The following is a 15,150-nucleotide window of genomic DNA, read 5'->3' as shown; positions in this document are numbered from 1 at the left end:
TTCTTCTTCTTCTTCATCTTCCTCTTCTTCTCCTTCTTCTTCTTCTTCTTCTTCTTCCTCTTCCTCCTCTTCATCATCATCATCATCATCATCTTCTTCTTCTTCTTCTTCTTGATCATCTTCCTCTTCCTCTTCTTTTTCATCATCATCATCTTCTTCTTCTTCCTCTTCCTCTTCTTCTTCTTCTTCTTCTTCATCTTCCTCTTCTTCTTCATCATCATCTTCTTCTTCTGCTTCTTCTTCCTCTTCCTCTTCTTCTTCATCATCTTCCTCTTCCTCTTCTTCATCTTCCTCTTCTTCATCATCATCTTTCTCTTCTTCTTCTTCTTCCTCTTCTTCCTCATCATCTTCCTCCTCTTCTTCTTCTTTTTCTTCCTCTTCATCATCTTCCTCTTCTTCCTCTTCTTCTTCTTCATCTTATTTTTTGCTCATTTTTCTTCTTCTTCATCTTATTTTTTTCCTTTCTTCTTCTTCCTCTTCTACTTTTTCTTCTTCTTCTTCTGTATCATCGTCACCTTCCCCTTTCTCTTCTTCTTCTTCTTCTTCTTCTTAATTTTTTTCTTCTTTTCAACTTTTTTTTTTCGTTTCTTCTTCTTCTTCTGCCCATCTTTTTGTTCATAAAACACCAAAGTAACCACTTAGCACCCACCTACCTACACTATTACAAACACCTTGCAACACTTACACCACTTAGCAACACCATACCAACCACCTGGAATACCATAGCAATCATGTAGCCACTGCCTGGTAGCCGTAAACCACGTTAGCTGCACAATCATTCTGCGCTTCCTTCAGGAAATGCACTTCTCTAGTTGGTTAAAGTTCTTCAGTTGATGTAAACTTGACTGTTTCTGCAGAAAGGGCCTCTGGTGGCATTCAGAGTGTCGTTATTGGGAGATATTGGCTCTCATTATATGCGTCACACAGCGAGATCAGAACTGACTGTGGTTTAAGCCACAACATCGAACTACAAATAGCTTTAACATGGGCTTGAGAAAAGATTTACAGTGAATAAGATTGAATCAGTCTCTAATTGATTCACTTGTGGAGTGACTTCATTGTGTGAGCCGTCTCCTCAGTAGAGACTCAGCTCAGTGTTTATTCACAGAGCTGTGCTGTTTATGTCCATGCCACCACAGGAGCTGGACACACACAGGGCCTTAATCATAATCTGCTGTGCATTATTAATTGTTTTCTGTTTATGTCCGAGTTTCCAGCCAACTCGCCGCAGACCAAACAGCATGCAGGTGAATTCATAAAGCCTTCTCTTCTGTCTGTGTCGTTTTAATATTTAAAAACATGTTCTCAAATTTCTCCTTTGAAGCTGAGAACAGGATAATCTGTTCAATAAAATCCAAACCTGCTGACCTTCTGCTTTATCGAGCATACAGGGATGGGCTAACATCCTCACACTCGCTTTGAAATTTGCTGAAGCTTTAAACAGTTTCACACACAAAACACTGCTATACACACACACACACCAGAATATGTTTAAATATTTTTTATAAACATATTTGTGAACATGAAAAAGCCTTTGAAGGTCTGAAGTCAGATGCATGCAAAAAAAGGAAATATTAATATCAAAATCACAATTTAACAAAATGTGAAAAAAAAAAAAAAGGGGTTAGAACTGGAAAAATATGTCCAAATGTTTGTGGACACTCCTTCTAATTATGCATTTAGCTACGTTAAGTTGCACCTACTGTATATTTTTGTCTTAAAAAAGAGGACACTGAGAACACACAGGTATCCATCATAGTTAGGATGTCAAAGCTGGGGGGGGGGGGGTTCAAGTAGGCCTTAGTTGTAGAACCGTGGCAGTGTGTGTGTATGTGTGTGTGTGTGTTTTAGCAAAAGATCAATACATCATATTTTATTTATTATATTAATAGCCTGTATGACCAAATCATTTCCTTTCAGTTCAACTTACAACTTAGGCCTTAATAAAAGCCCCCAGAAATGAAATACATAAATACCTAAATACAGCGAATATGTTACGATTTGATGGAGCTTGGAGACGGAGGCGGACGTAAACGCAGGGTATTTATTAATAAAGGAAAACAAACAGAATAAACAGACTACAAACCAAACACTGAGACTAAAAACAGAAACAAAACAGAAACAGAACAAACAGGAAAAGCAAACAAAATCCCTCAAACGTTTAACTCGCACAAGACCAGACAAAGGAAGGCTGAAACAAAGGAGTATTCGTACAGAGACTAACAAGGCACTCATGAGCAACACCTGGGACTAACAAGGGGGCGTGGCTACAGAGGAGGCACAGGTGGGAACACTGATGACCAAGAGGGGCTTGGGAGCACATGGTCACACAAAACAGAGGCAGGCATGACAGAATACCCATGTGTGCCCAGTGTTGTGATGATTAGCACACATTCAACCAGGTGTGTCCAAACATTTGACTGGTACTGTACATAGAAACTTAATAACACATGCTTAGGCTCTGAATAATGTATTATTAAAACTTATTTTATTATTTATAAACAGTTTATACTATAAATTGTAACATATGTCCTAAAGAGTGCTAATGTTCCATTCACCCCAACATTTTAACAACCAGATTTCCATTACGTCAAAAAATTAATAATGGGGATATGGAGGAAAGGGAGAAAAAAATGCAACCAAAGATGTTTATCTGATTTGCTAAGCTGAGGCTTTTTCACTACTCTGGTGAAATATTAATGATTATTTTTTAATGATTACTATTCTGAATCTATGAATTCTTTTTACTGCAGAATAAAACAGACTGAACACACTACGTTGTAGAAAGCCACTGTGGACATGTATGTTTTCAGGTGTATCCTTCAACCCTTCCACCAATCCCCACCCACCACCATCCTAAAAATCTAATCATGTACAATACAAATAAATTCAAATCAATAAATAAGGTCAAAAATTGAATTTGACATCTTCTTTAGGTGGAATAGTGAGAAAAGGGATGCCAGGTTATGTAAAAGGATTTCAATGAGCCCTTCATGAAGAAACATAGTGTTTCAAGCTTGACCCATCTGACCTGTGGAGAGGAGAGACATATTTCCATTTTAGAAGAATGGCACCAGTAAAGTAACAGATCAGACACAAATAGGGCTGTTAAGGGATTAAGGTCTAAATGATGAGCATTTTAAGAGTGGGGCTGAAAAAGCTCCAGGGCGTAAGGGTTCTTTAGTAAACACAATAGTTATGTGTAGGACTGTGGCAGCAGGGAGGAAACCATGTGCATGTGTAAACGGTTCTGTTCAGTATTAAACAGTATTAACCCTGCTGTATGTAATCCTTACTAAATAGCACCGCTGTCTAGAGTCTGCTGTTGGTAAAATTCATTGAACCGTCCCTGAGTGCTATAAAGAGCCCTTTTCTTTAAACAGTGTATTTAATGAGCTTGATTTAATGAAGACTTGCTGAAAATCTGAAGCTTGGTTCGTCCATTTGGCCTAAATTAAACCTAATTATCATCACTAACATGAGCAGGTAAGAAACGTGTAGGTTTCACCATCGTCAGGTTTTGCTCTGTCCCAGTTCTACTGTATTACGCCGAACAACCACAAGCTTTCATAGCATGCCAAGGATGGAGTAACCTCCTCACACTGTTAAAGCTTTACGTTCCCAGACAGCAGCTGCTGTGTTTTCGGGACTGAGGTCAGCCGAGAACATAAGCTGCTACGCATTAAAATTGAATCAGCAACACAACTCAGTGTTTCCAGGACAGAGCTGAAAGCCTGCAGCAGTTTGGTTTCCCTGTGTTTACTGCAGAGCTCCAGCTGGAAAGATGGATCTAATGACCAGCTTTGGCTCACTGGACAGATTCAGGCTGTCCAGTTCGAAGCAGGGAGTGACTGGTGTGGAATTACACATCTATTGATTATGACTGCACTGGCAGTCGGCATAACAGGGATACCGTCAGTTTCCTGCAGATAATCCAGTGTAAACAGTATGAGAACAGTGGTGTGTTTGGCACCTGTTAGATGAAACCCAATGTGTGGAGAAAGACTGCTGAGTTTCGGCTTCACATTCGGCTCAGATGCGTAGTAGGGCTGCATAATATACTGGTAGGCAGAAATTGGGTTTCCATGTGCTCTTGCTTTGCATATTTCCAAAAATGGGCATGACATGAATGAATGGAAAAGCGAGAATTTAAAAATAGAGCTTTTCATACTTGGATGAGGTGGATATGTTGGTTTACTGGTGGGGGAGAACTGTAAAACTCCAGGATGGAGACAGAGTTTGCTGAAAAGTGATGATGTAATGGACCATATTTGGCATTATGGCCGATCAGAACTGTGTGCTGTGGTTGACGTCCCCACCCAGGGTTGGGTACATGAGAGTGATTTCAGTTCTTGTTAAATGGGCCTCCGAATTTGTAAAGATTGCTGCTCTAAAGATAACCAGTCAATGTTTGAAATCCATTTGATGAGGGAGACTCTAGTTCTGTGCCATGTGGCTCAAGAGCATTTCATCATCTTAAAGAATTAGAGCAATGCAGTAGCTGACCCAAACTGAGAGGTTCCTACAGAGCTTAAAATGTGCTAAACCCAACTAATCATCCATTTAGGCCCCTTTAAGTGATGAAAATCTGCCCCCAGGGCAGTGGGAAGTCTGCATGTTGATGTTGGACAGTAAAACAAGTCAGCATGTTGAATGTGAGCTTTCTGAGAGCTACTGTAATTCTATCCCTATAGAAAACAAGCAAACAGAGGCAGGCATGACAGAATACCCATGTGTGCCCAGTGTTGTGATGATCAGCACACATTCAACCAGGTGTGTCCAAACATTTGACTGGTACTGTACATAGAAACTTAATAACACATGCTTAGGCTCTGAATAATGTATTATTAAAACTTATTTTATTATTTATAAACAGTTTATACTATAAATTGTAACATATGTCCTAAAGAGTGCTAATGTTCCATTCACCCCAACATTTTAACAACCAGATTTCCATTAAGTAAAAAAATTAATAATGGGGATATGGAGGAAAGGGAGAAAAAAATGCAACCAAAGATGTTTATCTGATTTGCTAAGCTGAGGCTTTTTCACTACTCTGGTGAAATATTAATGATTATTTTTTAATGATTACTATTCTGAATCTATGAATTCTTTTTACTGCAGAATATAACAGACTGAACACACTACGCTGTAGAAAGCCACTGTGGACATGTATGTTTTCAGGTGTATCCTTCAACCCTTATACGTTATGTTTCATTCCTGTGGTATGTGTATTGTCAGGAACCTGGTGGTATGATACATATCATGGTACATGGGTTACGGTTCTATATATTGTGATATATTGTGATACTCAAGGATTCAAGGAGGGTCTATTGTCATTCGCATCACATGTGGTACATGGGGTGGAACAAAATTGACATCTCAAGGTCCCAGTTACACCCAAACAGCAATTATTAAATAAATAAAATAATACTAATAAAAAATCCAGAATACAAGACAGGTAGATACAAATTGGAAAAGTGGGAAAGCAGAGAAATAATAAAAAAAAAGTTGTAAACAAGGTGATATATTGCATTTTTTTTATTGAACTTTAGGAAATCTGTCAAAATAATAAATAAAAACAAATATATACAATATATACAAATTTATAACTAAAATCTTTTACTTGTTAAATAATCAAAAGAGATCAAAATCTATATATACTGTACGCCCAAAGGCCAATCTTAAACAATACTGATTCATCAAAATATTCTATAATTCTATTATTTCTATAATATCTGTAAATAATCTGTAAATAATACTGGTTTTGATTTTTTTTTTTACTTCTATTATTTATTTTGTGTATATAGTGGTAATTTATCTACGTTTTTGCATCTTGCTATCTTTGCTTTTCTGCTGTGACACTGAGAATTTCCCCACTGTGGGACTAATAAAGGATTATCTTATCTTTTATCTTTATTTTATAATGCCTCGTATCACAGCATGTCGCAGTTGTTCACACTGCACAGCATTAATATGTACAGAGAGAAACTGGTGTACAAAAATGCGAAAACCTGCTGAAAAACTGGTTGACCAGTTTAGCGCATTCCTTTTGGTCATTTGATCAGTATAATGAACCAGTATGCCCAAGGTGGTTGACCAGCATGACCAGCCTGACCATGCTGGTCCGTTCGTATAACCAGTTTGACCAAACTGGTTAACCAGCTTTAACCAACTAGTCAGCCAATATGATCAGCTTGGTTAAGTTAAGAACCATTTTAACCAGCCGACCTGTTGAGATGATCTGAAGCCAGTAACCAGCAGAAGCTGGTATTAAGCTGGATGTTCAGCAGGGAAATGTGATGCACTTTAGCGTATCTGCTGTGAACTGCTTTCAGAAAGGCCTACTGTTGCTTAATGGACAGTATCCTGTGATTTGACTGGGTAATTTCTGAAAATGAACACAAATCACTGGTTTTGGCATTTTGAAAAATACATATGAAAGGTAGTGGTTCTGCAGCCTGTAATTACCCGCTCACCTCCAGGATCACCAGCAGACAAACAATGCTCATCCCTAAAAGGCACAATATACGGTCCAAACCACGTAATGAAGCTGTGACCATTCCTGCGGGCTCTTTATGAGCCTCCATGCTGTCATGGCTTCTCTGATGGTTTCTGGTTATGTCTGAGATGCTGGGTTGATGGCTTCAACTCAGCTGTCAGTTGCCATATTCAGAGCAGTATGTTCAGGCTCACAGTGGGCGAAATTGCTAATAGGGGCTGGGCCGAAGTCTAGATTGGGGTTTGTATGTTCTCTAATGTCCAGTGCTATCAAATGCTTTATTACATTACACATAACATGCTACACTGTGTGAAAAGTATTTAGACACCTCAAAGAGTTTCTCCTTTCTACTGTCCAGGGAAGAAGGCTTTCTACCACAGCATTGCTGTGAGGATTTGATTGCATTCAGTGGCAAGAACGTTAGTGAGGTTGGTGGGATGATAACCACTCCACATTATCACTCCTAACTCATCCCAAAAGTACTGGATAGAGCTCCACCATCCATCATTCCAGAGAACATAGCTCTTCCATTGCTCCACAGCTCCTCAATGCTGGGGAGCTTTATACCCCTCTACTAGCCCACGCCTGGCATTATTAGGCAACATAGTGGCCAATAGGTTCACATTCATCATGATCCAGCACTTTCCTGGTAAATTAGCAGAAGGTTTGATATGTTATAGGGAAACACAGTGAGGTTCTAGATTACAGCTGCTAAACTAGAACACTGCAGAAGCATCAGCTCTGCTGGCTGAGGGTTAAGTTGAGGGCTGGGATTGAAAACACTGCAGACGTGGATTCTCTAAAAGATTCGGAAATGAAGGGAACATTGTCAGCTCATGTTTGGGACGTCACGTCCTGTTCAGAGGGATTTTTAAGAGAAGAGAACGTGTTTAAGGACTGGGAATGTGAACTCTGCAAAGACTGAACCTAAGCACTAAAAATATCCCAGTAATGGTCGGAGTGTGACGGGGCTGTAAGACTTATCATGATCATACTGTAGAGAGTATAATATCACATTAGATGTAATTCCACTCGTATCCAATATGGTTATGACTGATTAGGAGCTTTGCCTTTGGTCCAGAAGCCTCAAATTAAACTACTGTGTACTGGAGCCACTGCCTCCTTATTTCTGCCCAATGCTCTGCACTCTTCTTTAAAGGTTGTCTTTACAAATCCTGATCGTATGTAATACTGTCCGAAAATACCCAGACGTCCATTCTAACCAGCTAATTCAGCTACTTAAAGGCTTGTATAATCTCAAGAGAAAGCACTGACCAATAGAACGGGACACTCCGGAACAGCTGTGAGATTATGAGCCTAAGGTCACTGTGCCTAATGTCCTAAAGCCCCCCCCAGCATTGTCCTGCAGGCTTCTCTACAGTGACGGATTCGGGTATTGGTGACGTGTGCAGCCGCCCGGGGTGGCATCTTGTCTGGGGTGACGTGGGGCGACAACTGGTCGGGGGAAATGAAACGGCACCTACATAACCGGTCCACCCGGCCCATAAACTTTCTATTGGCCAGTCTGCGCCTAGGCTACTGCTTGAGAATTTCATCACTGGGGAGCATGGGACAGGAAGGGGTGGATTTTTTTATCTGATGAATTTGCATCTGAGAATTTGAGAAAGGTCAGGTTTTAGATGCCCACTGGCCAATTATTTTGTCGCCATTCAAACTGGAACCGCCACTGGTTCTCTGGAGAGGTGGACTTCCATCCAGTACCTCTTGGGGCTGAAAGCCTTGCCAGAAGAGTGGAGGCCGTTACACCAGGTTCTCTAGGGTGACGGAGCTCCATTTAATACCTAATAACTAATACCTAATCGTCTGACATCAGTACCTGACCTCAGTGATGCTCTAATTGGTGCTAAATGCAATCAAATCCTCCCCACAGCAATGTTCTAACATCTGTTACTGCAGTAAGGGAGGACAGACTCCCAGCTAATACCCTTGCTTGCCAACTTTTGGACCTATATTGCAGTGTAGGCTTTTTTTGATGGCTGAAAAACTGAGACAGATGTTCATTATTTGGTGTGATTTTTAAAAAGTCCTCGACGAGCAGAAACAGCCGAGTGCTCAGCCAGTATTACAGACTGCCTCTCAAAATCCAACCCCGGGAACGTATAGGAGGCACGCAGATGTAGGCAGGTAACAGCGTTTTTGCCATTGTCTGGTTTTGTTCCTGCACCGTTTTGTATTTGACAGTATTGTGTATAAACGCGTTGTTTGAAAGCGCTCGCCCTCCGAGTCGCTCGCGAGCGGAGATGTTAGTGGCAAAGGCATTCTGTAAAGTAGATTAGTTCTGACACATCAAAGCAAAGGCTGGCTAATGTTAATCTCCGAGCCGGGGAAAAATGTCAGCCTATAAAAATATGAACCCTCAAAAAGAAAAAAAAGACTAGGACGAATAAAGTAATCACCAGGAGGATGTCTTGTTTTTCTATTTGCTGTGCTTTTTGCTTTTTTTGGGTGGTGGTGCGGGGTGAGATGGGGGTTGGGGCGGTTTGGAGATATTGCCACTCCGAGTGCTCGAGACTTCAGCGGCCGCAAAGCTTCTGAAACAAATTACTGTGTTATTTTTTCATCTCACCTCCAGACTTCAATCTGAAAAAAGGCACAATCAGCTGGTGACTGATTGAACCTGCCGCTCTACCAGACTTCTATTGCATTACTCCACCCCGTCTTCTCCTCTCCTCCACTCTCCTCTCCTCTACTCTCCTGTCCTCCACACTCCTCTCCTCCACTCTACTCCTCCACTCCTCTCCTCCACTCTACTCCTCCACTCTCCACTGTTACCTTCTCTTCTCTTCAACACATCTTCACTCCAATCCACTCTTCTCTTCTCCTGTATTCTCTTTCCTCCTATTCTCTCTTTTCTTTTAGTCTCTTCTCCTCTCCTCTCCTCTCCTCTCCTCTCCTCTCCTCTCTTCTCCTCTCCTCTCATCTCCTCTCCTCTCCTCTCCTCTCTTCTCTTCTCTTCTCCTCTCTTCTCCTCTCCTCTCCTCTCTTCTCTTCTCTTCTCTTCTCTTCTCTTCTTTTCTCTTCTCTTCTCCTCTCTTCTCCTCTCTTCTCTTCTCCTCTTCTCTTCTCTTCTCTTCTCTTCTCTTCTCTCATCTCTTCTCTTCTCATCTCATCTCTTCTCCTCTCTTCTCTTCTCCTCTCCTCTCCTCTCTTCTCCTCTCCTCTCATCTCCTCTCCTCTCTTCTCTTCTCCTCTCCTCTCCTCTCCTCTCCTCTCCTCTCCTCTCCTCTCATCTCTTCTCCTCTCCTCTCCTCTCTTCTCTTCTCTTCTCCTTTCTCCTCCTCTCCTCTCCTCTCTTCTCTTCTCTTCTCTCCTCTCTTCTCTTCTTTTCTCTTCTCATCTCATCTCTTCTCCTCTCTTCTCTTCTCCTCTCCTCTCCTCTCCTCTCTTCTCTTCTCTTCTCTCATCTCTTCTCTTCTCATCTCATCTCTTCTCCTCTCTTCTCTTCTCTTCTCCTCTCCTCTCTTCTCCTCTCATCTCTTCTCCTCTCTTCTCTTCTCTTCTCCTCTCCTCTCTTCTCTTCTCTTCTCTTCTCTTCTCTTCTCCTCTCTTCCCCTCTCTTCTCCTCTCTTCTCTTCTCCTCTCTTCTCTTCTCTTCTCTTCTCTTCTCTTTTCTTTTGCTCTTCTCAACTTTTCCTCTCCTTCTACTTTATTTCCGATCTCTTTTCTCATCACACTTTCCTTCATTTTCCTATGTTTCCTCTCTTTTCCTCCGTTATTCTCTTTTTCATATCTTATCTATTTGTTCTCTTCTCTATATAGCATAGTTTCACCCCCCCCCCCCCCCTCCTGAGTATCTCTCCACAGTGATCTGATAGCCGACTCTCTCTGGGACTGAATGGTGAAACAGTGTGTCCGTTCCATTTCCTCTGTCAAACATCAAACCGGCGTCACACTGCTCTGTCAGAATTCAGCATGTTTCTGAGCAGATCCAATCTGTTTCAGGAGTGTCCTTATGTTCAGCTTCAGTTCAGATGATGGATATGTTTTGGGGATGTGTTTTTTTAGACGCAGTTAACTGTGTGTTCGGTCTCTCTGCTGTCCTGAGCTGGATCAGGTGTTTAAGAGCAGGAAATGCATTAAAATGGTAAGAGGGTCTCCTGGACCGGCGTGGAGAGGCAGAGCTGCGGAGGCTGTGCCACAGTTCAAAAGCATCCTTTTATGCATATTTGATAAGACATCGACTGTCGAGCGTCAGCCGCAAACTGCACTGAGGACTTTCCCCTCAAAGAGGAATTTCACGCGCTGGCTGTTACATTTCACACCTGCTTTTAATCCGCCTCCTTCTTTCTTTTCCTCCTTTTATCCCCTTTCCTCGCTCTCCTTCTCTCAAATCTTAATTACATCATTAAATACATTACTGGAGAATGTGTCTGAGACAGAGGAGGTGTTGCTGTGCTCGGTATGTCCCAGGCAGTCAAGTAATTGATTTACCAGTGGGCATATAGAGGATGTAATACCAGCGAATATATCCAGTGCTGGCCATAAGTAATTGGACTGACAATGGTGTTGCTTTCTTTGTCTGTACCCAGATATTTAGTCTCTGTACTTTAGGGGATTAGAAATTGGACCATTAGCTGGATAAAATATATTATTTAGCAGGATATATATATATATATATATATATATATATATATATATATATATATATATATAATTAATCAAATCAATGTAAGTAAGATAATATATTATAGATAAGATAATAAGGATAAAATGTATAAAAGCAAAGGCAAAACTAAACAATAAAGAATAAAGAATAAAAACAATATAGGATATATATATATATATATATATATATATATATATATATATATATATATATATATATATATATATATATGGGAATTACCAGCTCCCTAAAACAAACAAAAAAAGTAATTATTTAATTATTTAATTATTTATTTTTTTAATTGTTTACATTTTATTATTTGAATTTTAGGGCACCGGTTGTTTTAAGGGCTATTGATTTCATTATTTGTTCATGATAAAATCAGGACTTACAGTCATGGTGGGACTTTTCCATACACTTGTCATGGACACAAAGTCATGGCAATATTGGGCAGTATTTCTCTGAACTCTCTCTCTCTCTCTCTCTCTATATATATATATATATATATATATATATATATATATATATATATATACATGTCCCTGACTGGTAAAATCTCAGCCTGGTTGATCCAACAACTTCTCGTGAGCCAAGATCATGAGCTTAACCTGCCCTGGAGCAGCTGAGGCAAGCAATGGTGGATGGCAATGGTTGCTAAGCTGTGATAAGATCACATTTACGGCATTTAGCTGACGCTCTTATCCAGAGCGACTTACAAGGTTTGCGCCTATTACAGAGGTGGGTCAATGTAGCGTTAGGAGTCTTGCCCAAGGACTCTTATTAGTGTAGCGCAGACCAGGAATCGAACCCCAGTCTCCCACATGGTGTGGTAGCTCACCACTAAGGTGGGACTTGGAATTGCATTGTTGGGAAGTTCAGTTGATTATGAGATTGGTAACACCAGCAAAGCAGCATGCATGGGGTCATACACTGCTAAACTGGTTTAGCCTATATGATACTGAAAAAAGAACGGTTGACTCTTAGTGGAAGAACAGTGGAACCTTCTCTGGTGCTCGTTTAAAAAATTTACAAGAAGCTTTCTCTGTATATGAAGCAGCATTTAACCAGACAAAGATCCATTTAAGCATGCAAAACATTCTTTAATTTGTAATAGTTCTATAGGCAATATATTGACAAACGTATTTGGACACCTGCTTGTTCATGGTTTCTTCAGAAATCAAGGCTATTTAAAAAGAGTTGATCCTGCTTCTGTTGGAGTAACTGTCTCTACTGTCCAGAGAAGAAGACTTTCTACTAGATTTTGGAGGAACATTGCTATGAGGATTTGATTGCATTTAGCAACAAGAAAGTTAGTGAGGTCAGGCATAGTGCCTTTAGGTTTAATGTTAATCTGCTCCAGAGAGTCCTATTCTACTGGCAGCACTTCTCTTAAGGAAATAGACATCAGCTTAACGATGGGGTCTCCACAAACATACAGTTAGTGTAGATCCATTGCTGTTGCTAAAAGACCCTCAAGGTAACTCCCGCACACCCAGATGCCTGAACCCTGTTGCTACATGTAGAATGGGTTATTCTGTGGCACTGCTCCAAAGATACAGTGTTCAACAGCTCTGACAAGAGGCCTCTCTGTGATGGTGAGATTTACAAGGGTGCTGAACATGTCTGCTGCACGGTACATTGTTAAAGAAGAAGCTGTTAATTAGCTTTGGGCAAAGCTGACACATCCATCTTCATGTTGAAAACACATTTGGTAGCATCTTAAAGTGTGTGCTTTTGTTCTCCTCTCAATTAGCCAAAAAGAAAAAAACAAAGTCTGGCTTCGGGACTACAGCTTGGCTCGCAAATACGGCTCAGTCGCCCTGCAGTTTCTGGAAAGTGAAGAACCGGGAGCCGTTTTGTGCTTAAAAGGATAAAGCCAGCGAGTAGGAACATCACAGAGAGGTTTGCACAAGGACGACTATATTTACACCCACATAGTAACGACTTTAATGAGATCCGTCCAACACAAAGGCTCAACAAAATACAGCAAATATAGACTTCTTTCATTTTCCATATATAGCAGCCGTGCTACGCCTCCAAGTGACACCACATGGTTGAGGCCTATCTGCACATGATCTGAAAATAGCGGCAGTACAGGCGATCACGTTCACGATCACGTTCACGATCACGTTCAAACTCTTAGAGAGGGCTTTGACAGTGTTGAGGAAATCTAGGGGTAACTCTTCAAACTCAAAGCACAGTCATTCCTATTGAGGCTCACAGCTGTGTTTTCACTGCTAATGTTCTAGAGACGGTGCAGAGCAATGCTTTATCTGGAACCTGAACCTGGTTCTAGCTCAACTATGAGTTTGGAAATTCTGTAGATGGGTGATCTGTAGAGAGCTGAGAGCTTGAAATGATAAATGTATAACTGTATAAGTAATATATATATATATATATATAAAATAAAAGGAATTCTTAAAAAAAAAAAAACAGAACAAATTTGTTATGTTGGAATGACAAAGCTTTGCAGTTTAAAAAAAAACTAACAACAAATAAAAATAAATAAATATGTTTTCGTTTTCACAGTTTTCAAAAGATTGCTACTGTTACACAAAAACCTCAGATCTCCAGCAGCTTTACTGGAGAAAAAAAAGCTTCTGAACTTCTATTGGTCTGTTTATAGAGTGTTTATTTTATAGTGTTTATTTAGAGAATGTTTATTTTATAATGTTTATTTAGAGAGTATTTATTTTATAGTGTTTATTTAGAGAGTGTTTATTTTTGTAGTGTTTATTCTATAGATTTTATTTAGAGAGTGTTTATAAATAGAGTGTTTATTCTTACACAAACAGTTGCAACTTTAACAACTGTAGTTTCCATCCTGGGATCAATAAAGTATTTCTGATTCTGGAAAACGCTGTTAATGCCAGTTGTAAACAGACTCTATGAGTCAAAACTGAAACTGATACACATTATGAACAGTGCATATCTTTTTAATTTTTTTTTACAAAAATTCATTCTTTATGAATTCAAAACTGCTTCTTTTATGGTAGCGCTCAGAGAATCATTAATATCATCTTTATTTAGATGATTTATTTATTTTATATTTTATTGTATATATAAAATAAATAATTTTTATTATAATAATAATTTTCAGGAGCATTCACTTTTCAAAGTGTTGGCCCGAGTGTACACCACCACCAGAAGGAAATATCTTCTTCAGATATTAATACTTTCAAACCGTTTCAAAGTTTTATTCTGCACAGATCAGGGCTAACGCTTGATTATGCGATTTTCCGTCCCAGTAGCTGTCTGAGGTGTTTCAGCAGGTTGGTGATTCACAGTGCATTTTAAGGAGGCTGGTGAAGGCGGCTAGCTTTGAGAAGCAGCGGTGAACGCCTGAGGACTAAAACATCACGTCCGTTAGAGACATTAAAAGCAAATATGAAAAAAGAAATCAAGGGGGAGGTCCTCGAGCTCGCTGTGGTGGTCCTGAACAGTGGACCTCTCTATGAATCGATATTTGGGGGCTCATTTTATCACCATGGACGGCAGGAGAGGTGAAAGCTTCAAGCGAGGATATTAAGGGTGCATGTTCATTCTATACATTTGAGTTGAGATGAGGGACTGTTGGACTTCAGATTGAAGTGTGAAAGGGATTTCCTCCTAAAAGCTGATTCAGCACATCTTTGCCAACATGTCAGGATGCAGTAAGACACAGAAAAACGACTACCTTCACAAAACAATATTCTCGTAGTCAAGTTAAGTCAAGTCAGACTTATTTGTATAGCTTTTTACAACTGTTGTTGTCACAAAGCAGCTTTACATAATTAGTACTTAATAAAAAAACAAAAAAAGAAATAATGTAAGAAGACATGAAGGATCAAAGACCCCCAGTGAGCCCCAACAGCGACAGTGCAGGAGAACCTCCCTCAGAGCTGGAGGAAGAAACCTTGGGAGGAACCAAGACTCACAAGGGGGACCTGACCCGTCCGCCTCTGATCAGAACTATTTATTAATTATTGATAAAAGTCACCAAACCATCTAAACTGTTGAACTGCTCTGATCATAATTATAA

At 40.0% G+C, this 15,150-nt stretch overlaps 1 protein-coding gene across 3 annotated transcripts in view; it reads left to right on the top strand.

The window, feature by feature from the left end:
• The window catches only part of thsd7ba (thrombospondin, type I, domain containing 7Ba), a 364,279-nt gene that overhangs the window by 34,279 nt on the left and 314,850 nt on the right, over positions 1-15,150 (top strand). Inside the window, exon 1 of one of the 3 annotated variants that reach the window (XM_072685347.1) lies at positions 12,974-13,031. The exons of the other annotated variants lie outside the window; for them this stretch is intronic. The gene's annotated coding sequence lies outside the window, so the exon portion shown is untranslated. Of the gene's footprint in view, positions 1-12,973; positions 13,032-15,150 lie in introns of those variants that run through there. 3 annotated transcript variants of the gene reach the window in all.

This window comes from Salminus brasiliensis, chromosome 8 (assembly GCF_030463535.1).
Source record: "Salminus brasiliensis chromosome 8, fSalBra1.hap2, whole genome shotgun sequence".
Taxonomy (NCBI): Eukaryota; Metazoa; Chordata; class Actinopteri; order Characiformes; family Bryconidae; genus Salminus; species Salminus brasiliensis.
Note: the sequence above shows the minus strand (reverse complement) of the source record. Positions and strands in the feature narration are given on the sequence as shown.